At 38.6% G+C, this 17,883-nt stretch overlaps 1 pseudogene; it reads left to right on the forward strand.

Moving 5' to 3' along the window:
• Positions 1–17,883, forward strand: part of LOC129508308 (U2 small nuclear ribonucleoprotein A'-like) — a 42,845-nt pseudogene that overhangs the window by 10,374 nt on the left and 14,588 nt on the right.

Raw genomic sequence — 17,883 nt, forward strand, 5'->3', positions numbered from 1 at the left:
GTCTCTGAGAACTTAGTTATCAAGCCCTATTTTCATCCTTCCTGTCTCAATTTTTAATTCATATTTAGTTGCATAGCTGCATATTTACTGTCTATGGACCCCACCCCCACAAGACTATAAGCATCATGAGGGAAGTACCAGTGTCTCTAAGCCATCACTGTGCCTAGTACCGGGGCTGGCATATAGTAGATACTCAATAAATAGTAGTTGGATGTATAAATAAATTAAAATAGTGAACACAAACAATTATAATGTGATAGATGTTCTAACAGTGAAGGAAGGTGAAACAGAACACACCTTACTTTATCTCACTAAGGGATATAGTGAAAGGGGCAAAAGAAATAATCATTAAGAGGGTATAGTTGCACTGAATCTTTAGGGGAAAATAGGAGTTCCTGAAGCAGCACAGCTGAGATGAGGTTTTGAGATGTGAGAGCACAAAATATGCATATTCAGAGAACAGTAAGTAGTTGTGGTCTGCATGACTGGACAGAACAGCCCGAGATAAGGCTAGAGATGTGGGCAGGAATTAGACCACAAGAGATGTTGTGTGGCATACTAAGCATCCTAGAATTCACCCCATGGAATACTGGGAAGCCAGTCAAGCAGGGGTTCTTGACCTTAGATTCATAGGCGCCCCCAGAGGTGGATTTTCAGCATCCATGGATTCTAAAATTGTATGTACAATTGTGATCAGATTTGTGTTTTCTTGTGTTTCCAGTTTTTATCAGATGTTCAGATTAGTGACTCAAAAAAAATTAAGAACCACCACCCTCCCTCACCAGCCTCACTAAAACAGCCCCACCTCCACCCCAATTCAGTGACAGTACTGAATTGTACTGTCATAGTACTCCTAACAAAATGTAAGTATCTTGTTGATTTCTTTGCTACTTGATTACTGCCTATTTTCACTTCTGAGAGGACTTTGTTTTGTTCAAGTTTCTATCTCCAATGCCTATCACACATGGCCTGGCACATACAAAGCTCAAAAAATATCTGTTGACTAAATAAATCTATCTGTAGGTGGGGGTTTTATTGTGATAAAATACACATAATATAAAATTTACCATCTTAACCATTTTTAAGTGTGTGGTTTTAGTGGCATTAAATACACTCACATTATTGTGCAGCCATCACCAGTATCCATCCACAGAACTTCTTTCACCTTGCAAAACTGAAACTCCATACCCATTAAACAATAACTCCCCAGCCCCTGGCAACCATGATTGTACTTTCTGTCTCTGTAACTACTCCAGGTATCTCATAGAAGTGGAATCATAGTATTTGTCCTTTATGACTAGCTTATTTCACTTAGCATAACGTCCTCAAAGTTAATGCATGTTGTAGTGTGTGTTAGAATTTCCTTCCTTTAAAAAAAAGAATTTCCTTCCTTTATAAGGCTAATTCCATTGTATGGATATATTATATTTTGTTTATCCATTTATTCAGTGATGGACACTTGGATTGCTTCCATCTTTCAGCCGTTATGAATGCTGTTATGAACGTGATGTGTGGGTTATTTTCTTAGTTCTTTTTGAAATAAGAGTAGTCACAGGATGAGTGAGTGGATGAATGGATAATGGATGGATAGATGGATGAATGGATGGATAGATATATCAATGGATGACAGATGTATCAATAAACTAAACTGCTTTGAACTGAGAGTTCAGAGGTCTGTTTCCTGTTCTGACTGTGACACTTTCCATCTGTATGACACACCAGACATCAGCGATACTTTGAAGCAAAATGACCCCTATTGTAACAATGGCAGTAGCATTAAGTTAAAGAGAATTTCAAAATATTTATAAAGATGACTAACTCTATGTTAGTTCATGATCACAATTGGCATGTGTCAGTAAATGGATTATGTTCTAGACTTGAGGGTATTGCTGACTAAGAAGAATAGGGTTTCCCAGAATGGTAACCCTGGGAAGAAAGGGAGTGATTCCAGTTGGGTGAAAAACCACATTCTGTATTAAATATGAAACAAGTATAACATGGGTCAAAATAGCAACAACAGAGTCACTGGAAAGTTCAGGACCTTGAGCCAGAAGATACTGACAGTAAACAGATCCAAATGCCAAAAAACTGTGTATAAATGAAGGATATAGAGAGGTGAGAATTTGAGGATATTGAGCTCTGCTCTGAACTGGACCACAAGATTTGTGCATCCACAATCTCACCATCTATAGCAACTGTAAGAATCAGCCCCAACAGGAAAATGAACAAATATATATATATATATATATATATATATATATATATATATATATATCAGTCCAAACCTCTGTCTCTCTCTCTCTCTCTCTCTCTCTCTTTCTAATAAAGAAATAAAATATTTGAAAAATAAAAAGATCCTGGAATGCCTGGGTGGCTCAACTGTTGAGCATCTGCCTTTGGCTCAGGGTGTGATCCCAACATCCCTGGATCAAGTCCCACATCGGCCTCCCTGTATGGAGCCTGCTTCTCCCTCTGCCTACAACTCTGCCTCTGTGTGTGTGTGTCTCTCATGAATAAATGAATGAAATCTTTAAAAAATAGAAGGATTTCCTTTAAAAAATTAAATAAATAAATAAATAAAAATAAAAATATCCTCTTTTTCCCTCTCTCTGATCCTCCTCCCCACTGCTTACACTTTCTCTTAAAAAAAAAGGAATACAAATGACATATAATGACATATAAACATATTAAAAGATGTCCAATCTCTTTCTAAAAATGACATATTAAAACTACAGTAAGATACTATTTTTTACCTATCAGGCTGAAAAAGATTACAAACAAATTGATAATACATCGTGTTGTAAGAGAAAACATGTACTGTCACACAGATTGGAGCTTATATTGGTACCACCTCCAAAAGGTAATTTAAGAGCATCCATCAAAATTATATCAAGAGGCTGGGTGACAGGTACTGAGGAGGGCACTTGATGAATTGAGCACTGGGTGTTATACTCTATGTTGGCAAATTGAATTTAAATTTTATTTTTTTGTTTTTCGGGGTTTTTTTATTTAAATTAAAAAAAGAAAATATTCTTTTTAAAGAACTCTTAAAAATTAACAATAAGAAAATTAATAACCCATCTAAAAAGTAGGCTAAAGGGACACCTAGGTGGCTCAGTGGTTGAGCACCTGCCTTCGGCCCAGGGTATGATCCTGGAGTCCCAGGATGGAGTCCCACATCAGGCTCCCTGCATGGAGTCTGCTTCTCTCTCTGCCTGTGTCTCTGCCTCTCTCTCTCTCTCTCTCTCTCTCTCTCTCTCTCTCTCTCTCTCTGTGTGTGTGTGTGTGTGTGTCTCATGAATAAATAAATAAAATATTTAAAAAAATAAAAATAGGGATCCCTGGGTGGCGCAGCGGTTTAGCGCCTGCCTTTGGCCCAGGGCGCGATCCTGGAGACCCGGAATCGAATCCCACGTCGGGCTCCCGGTGCATGGAGCCTGCTTCTCCCTCTGCCTGTGTCTCTGCCTCTCTCTCCCTCTCTCTCTGTGTGACTATCATAAATAAATAAAAATTTAAAAAAAAATAAAAATAAAAATAAAAATAAAAATAAAAATAAAAAAGTAGGCAAAAGATCTGAACAGAAACTTCATCAAATAATATATACAGATATCTTTTAATATGCAAATAAGCATAGGAAAAGATGCTTGACATCGTGTTATTAGATAATTACAAATTAAAACAAGACGCCACTACACACCTATTAGAATGACCAAAACCCAATACACTGACAACAACAAATGCTGGCAAAGATGGGAAACAACAGAAACTCTCATTCATTGCTGGTGCAGAAGAAAAATGGTACAGCCACTTTAGAAGAAAGTCAGGCAGTTTCTTACAAAACTAAACATATTACTACAATACAATCCAGCAGTTGTGGGACGCCTGGGTGGCTCAGTAGTTGAGCACCTGCCTTAGGCTCAGGGTGTGATCCCAGGGTCCTGGGATTGAGTCCCACATCAGGCTCCCTGCTTGGAGCCTGCTTCTCTCTCTGCCTGTGTCTCTGCCTCTCTCTGTGTGTCTCTCATGAATAAATAAAATCTTTTAAAAAAAAATCTAGCAGTTGTGCACTTTGATATTTACTCAAAGGAGCTGAAAATATGTTTGCACAAAAACCTGCACATAGATGTTTATAGCAGATTGATTCAAAATTGCCAAAACCTGGAAGCAACCAAGATGTCCTTCATTAGGTGAATAAAGAAATAAACTGTGGTACATGAAGAAAATGGAATATTATTTGATGATAAAATGAAGAAATCAAGGGGCACCTGGGTGGCTCAGTCAGTTAAGTGTCTGCCTTCAGCTTAGATCATGATCTTAGGGTCCTAGGATCAAACCCCTTATCAGGCTTCCTGCTCAGTGAGGTGTCTGCTCTGCTTCTCCCTCTGCCCCTCCTCCTGCTTGTGTTCTCTCTTGATATCTCTCTTTCTCAAATAAATAAATAAAATCTTGTTTTAAAAAAAAGAGGTAAGGGATCCCTGGGTGGCGCAGCGGCTTGGCGCCTGCCTTTGGCCCAGGGCGCGATCCTGGAGACCCGGGATCGAGTCCCACGTCGGGCTCCCGGTGTATGGAGCCTGCTTCTCCCTCTGCCTGTGTCTCTGCCTCTCTCTCTCTGTGTGACTATCATAAATAAATAAAAAAAATTAAAAAAAAATTAAAAAAGAGGTAAGCTATCAAGTCATGAAAAGACATGAAGGAATGTTAAAAATATATTAATAAGTGAAAGAAGCCAATCTGAAAAAACTATATATATAATTCTAACTATATGACATTTCATAAAAGACAAACTATGGAAGCAGTAAAAAGATCCATGGTTGCCAGGAGTTAGAGAAAAGGGGAATGAATACCTGAATACAGAGAGTTTTTAGGGCAGTGAAATTATTCTGTATGATATTATAATGGTGGATACATATTATTCTACATTTGTCAAAACTCATAGAACATACAACACCAGGAGTGAACTCTAATGTATGACTAGATACATGATATTGATAGTGACACAGGCTGAGAATATGGGTAAACAGGTGATAATATGGGAACTCTATACTTTTCACTGAATTTTGCTGTAACCTAACACTGCTCTAAAAAAAAGTCTATTTTTTAAATTATACATGTATATGACCTTTGACCCAACAATTTAACTTCTAAGAATTTATACTACAGGTAGGCTTACATAAAGGCAAAATGACCTATGTCCAAAGTTCTTTATTGCAGCACTATTTGTAATATAAAAAAGATTAGAAGCAAGCTGAATGCCCATCCATAAACAACTGGTTGAATATATTATAGTTTATCCACTTAATGGAATAATACAATGCAGCCACTTAAAAAAGAAAAGGAAACTGTCATGTACGAATATGGATTGATTTCAAAGTGATTTTTTAGGTTAAAAAATCAAAGTGTGCAGAACAATACATAGTATGCAAACATTAGTATAAAATAGGGGGTGAGGAAGAATATAGGTACAGATTTGCTTATGTGGACATTAAAAATCTCATGGATACACAGGAAATTGGCAAAATTGATTGGCTTAAGGGAAGAAAGTTGGATGACTGGGAGGCTTTATATATACTTATGTACTTTATGAACCATTGGAATGTATTGTTTACTAGATCAATAGATAGTAGAAGGAAGGGAGATAGAGAAGAAAGTCAAGAGAGAGGAAGAGAATACATACTACAGTAAGATCTCTGAATATCTAAGCAGTTAGAGACCTCAGATTTCTTCAAACTTGACTTGATAATATATTCACTCGCTCAATAAATGTATCTTGAGTGTCCTGTACATGCCTGGCACTGTTCCAGTTGCTATAGATAGCAGGATGCAAAGGTACAGAGGTACACAATCTAACGGGGAAAGACCTTACGGGTTTACCAGTTAGACACTGAAGCCCAGACAATGGGTGGACCCTGGTCAAGGTCAAATAGTTTGTGATAAGAGAGCCAGGGCTGAAACTCAGGTCTATGGGCTCCTGTTTGGTTTTATTATCTCCCATGGAGTAAAGCAAAGAAAATGGACTTGATTACACAGGCAATGTTTTTAAGTGTGAAGATAATTGAACCACAAAACTGACTTCTCAGAAAGAGCTATCCTTTCCTACATATAGAAAACTTTTTAATAGTCATTGCCAGCCAAAGGAAAGACTTCTCAATGCTACACACACACACACACACACACACACACCTTTCCAAACAATGGTTCATTTGCTCCCACTGAGACGCCAAAAATACTAAAGAAAGGCAATAAGGCAGAGACTCAGCTAAAGAATGATCTTCTCTCTGAGTAAGAGGGGAAAAAAGTAACCTATAGTCCTGATCTCTTGGATTTTCTTAAGTGTCTTAGGCAAACTCCTTAGTAGGTTTTTTTCCAAGTTTGGGAAATCTTACCAGGAAGCAAGAGAAGAGTGTCATTCTCACTACCTTGGATGATAAAGGTGCAACAGTCAATAGCTTGAGGCTTAGCCTGATGTTTTAGGCTGACTTTGATTAAAGTAAGGTAAAATTAAACCATACATACACAAACACATATATACCCACATAGGCATATACACAAATGTCAACCCCAAAGCACAGAATAAAAGTCTGAGATGAAGAACCATTAATTTTTTTTAATTTTTATTTATTTATGATAGTCACACAGATAGAGAGAGAAGCAGAGACACAGGCAGAGGGAGAAGCAGGCTCCATGCACCGGGAACCCGACATGGGATTCGATCCCAGGTCTCCAGGATCACGCCCTGGGCCAAAGGCAGGCGCTAAACCGCTGCGCCACCCAGGGATCCCAAGAACCATTAATTTTAAATGGGCTACGCTTAGAGAAAGAGCCACTGTGATAATCCAAAACACAAAAATCTTAAAATCTCTATCTTTGGAGTGATTCTATAATTGGAGGAGGGTCTGTTGCTTGACCTTCCAAATTCAGTTTGGCTCTGATAGGCAGAAATTATTAAGGAATTGATTCTTGCTAAGATTGCAACTGCTGATAGAGAAAGGATTTAGTTTAGGGGTTGTGCTTGAAAAGAGTGGAAAAGCCGAAATTTATTATATGGGCTTAGGCCATGGACCCAAACACAGGCCTCATTTTTAATGGAGGTCCACTGCAAAACCCATTTGCTCTGCTCTCCAGCCAGCAGTAGTCATTCCAGGTCCCAGTTTCAATGTCTTGTTTTGACTCATTCTGAGTCACTCCCCACTTGTCTCCCACTTCCACTCCTTGGGAAATCACCTGAGCTGGGAGGGCTTCCTTCAGCATTCACAAAAGTCATAGTCCCATGTGAAAGAGCTGTGAGCTCTTTGGGGCAAAGGCCTCTTTGAATACAACTATCATTAACATGATTACACCCAATAGCCCTGATATGGGAGGACTGTTTGTACCTTCTTGAGGATAAGATGCTGCTGGTGAATAGCCTTAAGAGCCAATGTTTTAACACCTAAATCAGGCATGTGTCAGGTTCTCCATTTCTACAACCTCTAAGAATAATAGGCTCTTTGGTTGAAAAGAGTTAGGAGCATTCAACCAAACCCCTCATTCTATAGTGGAAATTGAGACCCAAAGAGGAAGGGTTACTTGTCCAAAGCCACAGGATGGTCTCTGAATTCCTAATCCAATGCTCTTCCTTCTCCAAAAACCTTGTTCAAAACAAACTTACAATTTTTCACAAAGTTAAAGCTATACCTATCCTATATAATTCCATTTTTAAATATTTTTTCAAGAGAAGTCAGAGTATATGTTATGACCTGAATGTGCCCCCCCCACCCAAAATGTATATGTTGACTCCTAAACCCCAAAGGTGATAGTATTGGAGATGGGGTCCTTAGGAGGTGATTACATCATGAGGATGGAGCCTCACAAATGCGATTATTGCCTTATAAAAAAGGCCCCAAAGAGCTCCCTAGCCACTTCCACCAGATGAAGACACAGTGAGAAGGCATCAGCTATGAACCAAGAAGAAGGCCCTCACCAAAACTCAACCATGCTGGGTCTTTGATGTTGGACATTCCCATCTCTGAAACCATGAGAAACAAATTTCTGCTTTTTATAAGCTACCAAGTCTATGGCATTGTGTTATAGCAGCCTAACCAGACTAAGACAACATATAGCCACAAAAAATCTAGTATACAAATGTTCACAACAGCTTTATCTATAACAGCCAGAAACCAGATACAATCCAAATATTCATTAAGAGGTAAATGAGGGGCACCTGGGTGGCTCAGCTGGTTAAGCATCCACCTTTGGCTCAGGTCATGAACTTGGGTCCTGGGATCCAGCCCGCATCTGGCTCCCTGATCAGCAGGGAGTCTGTTTCTCCCTTTCCCTCTGTCCCTTCCCCTGGCTCAGGCTCTCTCTGGCTCTCTTTCTCAAGTAAATCATTAAAATCTTTTTTTAGGGCAGCCCCGGTGGCGCAGCGGTTTAGCGCCACCTGCAGCCCGGGGTGTGATCCTAGGGGCCCAGGATCCAGTCCCGGATCGGGTTCCCTGCGTGGAGCCTGCTTCTCTCTCTGCCTGTGTCTCTGCCTCTCTTTCTGTGTGTCTCTATGATTAAATAAATAAAAATCTTTTAAAAAAATCTTTTTTTAAAAAAATAGATAAATGGATAAATAAATTGTGATATAGCCATTCAATGGAATGCTACTCATCAATAAAAAGGAACAAACTACTGATCCAGAGAGCCACACAGATGAATCACAAAGACATTGACTTGAAAAAAGAGGACAAACATAAGAGTACCTATTGTATGTCCACAATAGCCAAACTGTGGAAGGAGCCTCGGTGTCCATCAAAAGATGAATGGATAAAGATGTGGTGTAGGTATACAATGGAATATTACTCAGCCATTAGAAATGACAAATACCCACCATTTGCTTCAACATGGATGGAACTGGAGGGTATTATGCTGAGTGAAATAAGTCAATCGGAGAAGGACAAACATTATATGTTCTCATTCATTTGGGGAATATAAGTAATAGTGAAAGGGAATATAAGGGAAGGGAGAAGAAATGGGTAGGAAATATCAGAAAGGGAGACAGAACACAAAGACTCCTAACTCTGGGAAACGAACTAGGGGTGGTGGAAGGGGAGAAGGGCGGGGGGGGGGTGAATGGGTGACGGGCACTGAGGAGGGCACGTGACAGGATGAGCACTGGGTGTTATTCTGTATGTTGGCAAATTGAACACCAATAAAAAATAAATTTATTATTAAAAAAAAGAGATGGTGGTTACATGAGTGTAAACTTTTATTAACTTACCAAGCTATAGTAACAGATGATGACTACACTTGTGGTAAGCACTAACTAATGTATAAAATTGTTGCCTCAATGTATCATATACCTGAAACTAATGTAAAATTGTATGTTAATTATACTTAGATAAAAATGATTTTTTAAGATTTTATTTATTCATAGAGACAGAGAGAGAGACACAGGCAGAGGGAGAAGCAGGTTCCTTGCAGGGAACCTAATGTGGGACTCAATCCCAGGACTCCAGGACCACACCCTAGGCCGAAGGCAGGCGCCAAATCACTGAGCCTCCCAGGGATCCCGTTATATTTTTTAAAAATTTGTCAAACTTATATAATAATTAAAATCTGTGTATTTGATTGTATGCAAATTATACCTTAAAAGAGTTATTAAGGGGTGCCTGGGTGGTGTAATCAGTTGAGCATCTTGGTTTGAGCTCAAGTCATGATCTCAGGGTCGTGAGATTAAGCCCCACATTGGACTCTGTGCTCAGTGTGGAGTCTGCTTAAGTTTCTCCTGGTCCCTCTGCCCACCCCCCAGTGTGCTCTCTCTCTCAAGTAAATAAATATTATTTATTTAAATAAATAAATCTTTTTTTAAAGAGTTAATTAATTAAAAAGGGAAATACAAGCCCTTATAGGTATATTGCTCTTTTCTGTTCACAGAGCACTTTACCTCCTGTTATCTCACAACAACATCACAACAGCCCTATAAAGTCAGTGAGGCAAGGAAGGGAACACTGTCTCTATTTTATAGGAGAGAAAATTAAGGCTGAGAAGCAGCAGCTTCAGCAATCTGGGCCAAGTACTGGAAGAGTCTCTGTAGTCACAGGACCTAGAGAGCATACAGTCTACCTCTTACTTGTCAGACAGATACACTGTGGCTCAGAAGGTAGTGACTTGTGAGTCCTAGAGTGAATCAGTGGCAAGATTAGGACTAGGCTCTTGGGTCCCTGACTTTTGGCTAAGTGCATGCCCCAACCCACAGAGCCACTAAGCCTCCCCACTGAACTTTTGCTGCCCTCCCTCCTCTCTCAGCCTGATCCCTGCTCTTGCTGCCTGGGCTGCTCTCAGATCCCTCTGAGGGCTCCAAGCCTTACTTCCTTAAGCTAAGCCACAAATCCTAACTACACTCTTCCTTACTCATGTAAATTCTGGGCTTTTCAGGACCTACTCTTAGCTGGTTGTCAAGGACTCCAAGGTTCTACTGAATTTGTCCACAAAGTGGTTTCTTATGAAACAATTCTCAGCATTACTCCACCTAAATGGAATAGATATCTTTAGACATCTTTCAGTGGTGTTTGAAAGAGTAAGATCTTAGTAATAAAAGCAAAAATGAAAATAAGAGATTCTTTTCCACCCATAAGATTATCAGATGTCTAGAAGATTAATAATATCCAGCATTGGTGAGGGTAAGAGAAAACAGGCACCCTCGTACATTGTCACTAGGAATGTAAATTTTTGTGATGATTTAGCAATATCTATCAAATGTTTAAATGTGTCCTCTCTGACCTAGCAATTTCAACTTCAAGGTATCTATCCTATAGAAATAGTCACACAGATAAGAAAAATATTTACCTAGTAGAGTAAAAACTAGAAATAATCTAAATGTTGGGGATTCTTGGAATATGGAATCCTATAGAGCTTTTTTCACATAACATATGGAAGAAAACTTTCTTGTATATGGACAACTGCCTTTTTTTAAATACTTTATTTATTCATTCATGATAGACAGAGAGAGAGAGAGAGAGAGAGAGAGAGAGAGAGAGAGAGAGAGGCAGAGATACAGGCAGAGGGAGAAGCAGACTCCCTGCCTGGAGCCTGACGTGGAACTCGATCCCGGGACTCCAGGATCGCGCCCTGGACCAAAGGCAGGCGCCACACCGCTGAGCCACCCAGGGATCCCCTTGACAACTGCCTTTAAAAAAAAAAGGCTGCTAGTATTCCATAGTACATATGTGCAATAATTGACTGGACCATTCCCCTATATATAGGCATCCAGGTTGTTTCCAGATGTTCTTTGTTTTACAAGAGTGTACACGCTTTAGAAAAAAGGGTGAAAATACATGTGAATTAAATTCCAATGAACTGAACTGAATCAAACTAAAACATGAACAGTACAGATTGACAAATGTTAAAAATGCTCATGGAATATTAATTATTATCATTATAAGTACATATAAGAAAAAAATGTTATTTAAGATAAATTCACATTGAAAAAATAATCATATGAAAAGATGTTAGCATCACTAATCATTAGGGGAATGTGAATCATAATCACAATCAAATCTCTTTCTACCCATTTAGATGACTGTTATCCAAAATAAACAAAATAAGAAGTATTGGATCATTCTCAATGGGGAAGCACTGGGAGCCTTTCCCCTAAGATCAGGAACAAGACAGGGATGTCCACTCTCACCACTGCTATTCAACATAGTATTGGAAGTCCTAGCCTCAACAATCAGACAACAAAAAGACATTAAAGGCATTCAAATTGGCAAAGAAGAAGTCAAACTCTCCCTCTTCGCCAATGACATGATACTCTACATAGAAAACCCAAAAGCCTCCACCCCAAGATTGCTAGAACTCATACAGCAATTTGGTAGCGTGGCAGGATACAAAATCAATGCCCAGAAATCAATGGCATTTCTATACACTAACAATGAGACTGAAGAAAGAGAAATTAAGGAGTCAATCCCATTTACAATTGCACCCAAAAGCATAAGATACCTAGGAATAAACCTAACCAAAGAGGTAAAGGATCTATACCCTAAAAACTATAGAACACTTCTGAAAGAAATGGAGGAAGACACAAAGAGATGAAAAAATATTCCATGCTCATGGATTGGCAGAATTAATATTGTGAAAATGTCAATGTTACCCAGGGCAATGTACACGTTTAATGCAATCCCTATCAAAATACCATGGACTTTCTTCAGAGAGTTAGAACAAATTCTTTTAAGATTTGTGTGGAATCAGAAAAGACCCCGAATAGCCAGGGGAATTTTAAAAAAGAAAACCATATCTGGGGGCATCACAATGCCAGATTTCAGGTTGTACTACAAAGCTGTGGTCATCAAGACAGTGTGGTACTGGCACAAAAACAGACACATAGATCAATGGAACAGAATAGAGAACCCAGAAGTGGACCCTGAACTTTATGGTCAACTAATATTCGATAAAGGAGGAAAGACTATCCACTGGAAGAAAGACAGTCTCTTCAATAAATGGTGCTGGGAAAATTGGACATCCACATGCAGAAGAATGAAACTAGACCACTCTCTTGCACCATACACAAAGATAAACTCAAAATGGATGAAAGATCTAAATGTGAAACAAGATTCCATCAAAATCCTAGAGGAGAACACAGGCAACACCCTTTTTGAACTTGGCCACGGTAACTTCTTGGAAGATACATCCACAAAGGCAAAAGAAACAAAAGCAAAAATGAACTATTGGGACTTCATCAAGATAAGAAGCTTTTGCACAGCAAAGGATACAGTCAACAAAACTAAAAGACAACCTACAGAATGGGAGAAGATATTTGCAAATAACATATCAGATAAAGGGCTAGTTTCCAAAATCTATAAAGAACTTATTAAACTCAACAGCAAAGAAACAAACAATCCAATCATGAAATGGGCAAAAGACATGAAGAGAAATCTCACAGAGGAAGACATAGACATGGCCAACATGCACATGAGAAAATGCTCTGCATCACTTGCCATCAGGGAAATACAAATCAAAACCACCATGAGATACCACCTCACACCAGTGAGAATGGGGAAAATTAACAAGGCAGGAAACAACAAATGTTGGAGAAGATGCGGAGAAAAGGGAACCCTCTTACACTGTTGGTGGGAATGTGAACTGGTGCAGCCACTCTGGAAAACTGTGTGGAGGTTCCTCAAAGAGTTAAAAATAGACCTGCCCTACGACCCAGCAATTGCACTGTTGGGCATTTACCCCAAAGATTCAGATGCAATGAAACGCCGGGACACCTGCACCCCGATGTTTCTAGCAGCAATGTCCACAGTAGCCAAACTGTGGAAGGAGCCTCGGTGTCCATCGAAAGATGAATGGATAAAGAAGATGTGGTTTATGTATACAATGGAATATTTCTCAGCCATTAGAAACGACAAATACCCACTATTTGCTTCAACGTGAATGGAACTGGAGGGTATTATGCTGAGTGAAGTAAGTCAATCAGAGAAGGACAGTGTATGTTCTCATTCATTTGGGGAATATGAATAATAGTGAAAGGGAATATAAGGGAAGGGAGAAGAAATGTGTGGGAAATATCAGAAAGGGAGACAGAACATAAAGACTCCTAACTCTGGGAAACGAACTAGGGGTGGTGGAAGGGGAGGAGGGCGGGGGGTGGGGGTGAATGGGTGACGGGCACTGAGGGGGACACTTTCGGGATGAGCACTGGGTGTTATTCTGTATGTTGGTAAATTGAACACCAATAAAAATTAATTTATTAAAAAAAAAAGATTTATATATGTAAACCTGGGTATATACCCAGGTATATACCCAAACAATTGAAAGCAAAGATTCGAACAGATATCTGTATACTCATGTTCATACCATTATACACAATATAATTTCATATAATTAATATAATTAATTTCAAAGAAGGAAGCAATCCAAGTGTTCATCAACAGAGGAATGGATAAACAAAATGTGGTCTATCCACACAGTGAAATATTATGCAGCCTTAAAAAGAAAGAAAATTCTGACATACGCTACAACATGGATAAATTTTGAGAACCTTATGCTAAGTGAAATAAGCCAGTCACAAAAAGAAAATTCTTCATGATTTCACTTAAATGAGATACTTAGAGGAATCAAAATCATAGACACATAAAGTAGAATGGTGGTTACCAGGGGCTGGGTAAGAGGCAAATAAGGAGTTATTATTTAATTGGTAGAGAGTTTCAGTTTTACAAGATGAAATGTGTTCTGCATATAGATGATGGTGATCGTGGCACAACAGTATGAATGTAGTTAAAACCATTGGACTTTGCACTTGAAAATGGCTAAGATTGTGAATTTTAAGTTATGTCTATTTTACCACGATAAAAGTTGGGGAACAAGAGAAAAGAAAATGAATGTGGGGTTTCCTTGCTGATCTGGAAAGACATTGAGGAAAAAACATTGTATGACTCCACTTAAATGAGGTACCTAGAATAGGCAAACTCACAGAAACTGAAAGTAGAATAGGTTTCCAAGAGCTAGAAAGAGGGAGAATAGAGAGCTAGGTTTAAGGGCACAGAATTTCAGTTTGGGATGATGGAAAAGTTCTGAAGATGGATAGCAATCATGGTTGCTCAACAGTGTGACCATACTTAATGCCATTGAACTTAAAATGGTTAAAATGGTAAATTTTATGTTACATATTCTCTACCACAATTTTTTTAAATTCCTGCAAAAAAATAATTCTAGGGACTCCTGGGTGGCGCAGCGGTTGAGTGCCTGCCTTTGGCCCAGGGCACAATCCTGGAGTCCTGGGATCGAGTCCCACATCAGGCTCCCTGCATGGAGCCTGCTTCTCTCTCTGCTTATGTCTCTGCCTCGTGTGTGTATGTGTGTGTGTGTGTCTTTCATGAATAAATAAATAAAATCTTTAAAAATAATAATAATAATAATAATCCTAAATCCCACTATGGTAAGAATATGGGAGAACCCACAATTTCATACTCTGCTGAGGGGTGTGTCATCTGCAGAGCAGCTTGGCATCACATATAAAAATCTTAAAAATAGGGGCACCTGGGTGACTCAATTGGTTAAGTGTCTGCCTTTAGCTCAGGTCATGATCTCAGGGTCCTGGGATTGAGCCTCATACTGGGTTCCCTGCTCTGCGGGGAGCCTGCTTCTCCTCTTCCCTCTGCCTGCCACTCCCCCTGCTTGTGCTCTCTCTGTGTTTCTGTCTCTCTCTCTCTCTCTCTCTCTCTCTGTCAAATAAATAAATTAAATCTTTTTTAAAAAATCTTAAAAATAATCAAGCCCTTTGACTAACAGATTCTGTCCTAGGAATTTATCCTAAAAAAATAATCATACAAGTGTGAGAGATATTCATCTCAGTAATATCTAAATATCCTTTGAATTAAAAGGATGTTTAGATCTACAACACATTATTCAAAGTGCAACCTCATTTTATAAACATGTGATGCTTATTTATAAGTAGATAATATAAATGTGAATATATTTAATGCATAACTGTATTGCATTTAATACATATTTAAAGTCTGAAAGCATATATACACCCAATGTTAACAATGGCAATTTATAGGATATAGGCTTAAGAATAAGACTCTTTTCTTGGGATCCCTGGGTGGTGCAGTGGTTTGGCGCCTGCCTTTGGCCCAGGGCGTGATCCTGGAGACCCTGGATCAAATCCCACGTCGGGCTCCCGGTGCATGGAGCCTGCTTCTCCCTCTGCCTCTCTCTCCCTATGTGACTATCATAAATAAAAATTAAAAAAAAAAGTTTACCATTGTAATCTTTAAAAAAAAAAGACTCTTTTCTTTTGACTTATCTATATGACTTTTTTTCAAATAAAATTATGTATTACAGGCATAATTAGGAAAAAAAGTGAATATAGGCAAGACTCACATTTAACTTGTCCTCATACTGCTGGGTGTCAAAGGGGCTGTGGGACAAGAAATGACGATTGGCAAGTTTTGTTCTGTTGCAATCAACAAAAGAGTAACTTGGCATTTGGGCTCATGAGTCCAAGGTTGCAATTTTTATAATGCCTTATATAGAGAAAGGTTTATATAAGTGTACACCTACATAAGTACAGGTGTAGGCAGAAGATGATCCCAATAGGTGATTTTATATTCTAAGTTTAACACAGATTTATTAGTATTTTTGGAACCAAGAAAGGCTTTACAGAGAAAGCATAAAAATATCTACTTAGGGACGCCTGGGTGGCCCAGTGGTTGAGTGTCTGCCTTCAGCTCAGGGCGTGATCCCAGGGTCCCGGGATCAAGTCCCACCTCAGGCTCCCCCTTGGGGAGCCTACTTCTCCCTCTGCATATGTCTCTGCCTCTCTCTGTGTCTCTCATGAATAAATAAATAAAATATTTTTTAAAACATCTATTTAAAAGTCAGAGAAAGACAAATACATATGATCTCACTTATATTTGGAATCTTTAAGAAAAAGAAGAAATTATAGTTATAGAGAACAGACTGGTGGTTGCCAGAGACAGGGGCATGGGGGGTAGGCAAAATGGGTTAAAGGTGGTCAAAACACAACCTTCCAGTTATAAAATAAATAAGTTCTGGGGATATAATAAACAACATTGAGACTATAGCTAATAATACTGTATTGTATATATGAAAATTGTTAAGAGAGTATTTCTTTTTTTAAGATTTTATTTAATTATATACATATATAATTATATACATTATATGCATATATATGTAAAATAATTACATTGTACACCTGAAACTAACATGTTATCTGCCAATAATACCTCAATAAAAAGGAAAGAAACCTATCTAATATGAAAATAGCAAAAAAATAAAATAAGATAAAAATTTTTAAAAAGAATATAGCTATTTTATGTATAAAGCTTGTCTGGTAAGACAAATAGAGGAAACTGTATGGGCAAAGGCCAGGGAACATGACCAATTTATATGGAAATTTACTGTATTTGTTTATATAATTGAATAAATTGTTATTGAATACTTTCTATCTGCCATACACACTGCTCTAGGCATTAGAGGTACCACAATGAAGAAGACACAGGTTTTGTTTTGTTTTGTTTTGTCTTGTCTTGTTTTTTAGAAGACACAGTTATTCACATTCTAGTTGTGGAAGATAAATTTTGAAAAAAAAAACAAGCAAATAGTGTATATATCAGGCAATGATAAGTGCTAGAAATGAATACAAAGCAAAATACAGAGATAAAGATGGCCAGGAAAAGGCAAAGTGATCAAGTAGGATCCCTTGTGAATAGTTTGGAAGGAAGGAGGATGTAAGCCATGTGATAGCTGAGGGAAGGCCCTCCCAGATAGAGAGAGCAAATGCAAGGCCTCCTGAGGGGTGAGCAGGAAGAGAATGAGAATAAAGATTTGAGAGATAGACTCCAGACTAAGTTATTAAAGGCCTTGGATGCCCCTTAATCCAGTGACAGGAATTCTTCCAGGAATTTAACACAAGGCAAGAACTTTGGACTAGGAATCAATATTCCTGGATTCAAGTCCTAAATCTGCTTCTAATTTGCTTTTTGAACTTGGGCTAGTGACTTCAACTCTGAGATTCAGTTTCCACATGCATTAAATGCAAGCAACCATCCATCTTCGGGGGGGCTCAAAGGAAGGTGGAGGATGTAGAAGTGTCTAGAACAGGCACATTTTCAAAGAGGGCAAGGGTATGACTGCAACACCCATAGAAGGGCTAGGAGAACAAGAGACCCTCATCATTTAGAAGAAAGCTCTCTTTTTAAAATGTATTAAATGAGAAAGTTAGTTGCCTAAAACTTGGAAGCACAAATATTCCCAAAATCACTTTGTAGCCCCCACTCAAGGCCAGAATGCGGGATTCAGAGAGTATGAGAGAGACTATCTTTGGAAACCATCTATTAAAAAATGCTTACATGACCTGAGATGGCCTGAAACCCTCCAGATTTCTGACATCAT

This window comes from Nyctereutes procyonoides, unplaced genomic scaffold (genome assembly GCF_905146905.1).
Source record: "Nyctereutes procyonoides isolate TBG_1078 unplaced genomic scaffold, NYPRO_anot_genome, whole genome shotgun sequence".
Taxonomy (NCBI): Eukaryota; Metazoa; Chordata; class Mammalia; order Carnivora; family Canidae; genus Nyctereutes; species Nyctereutes procyonoides.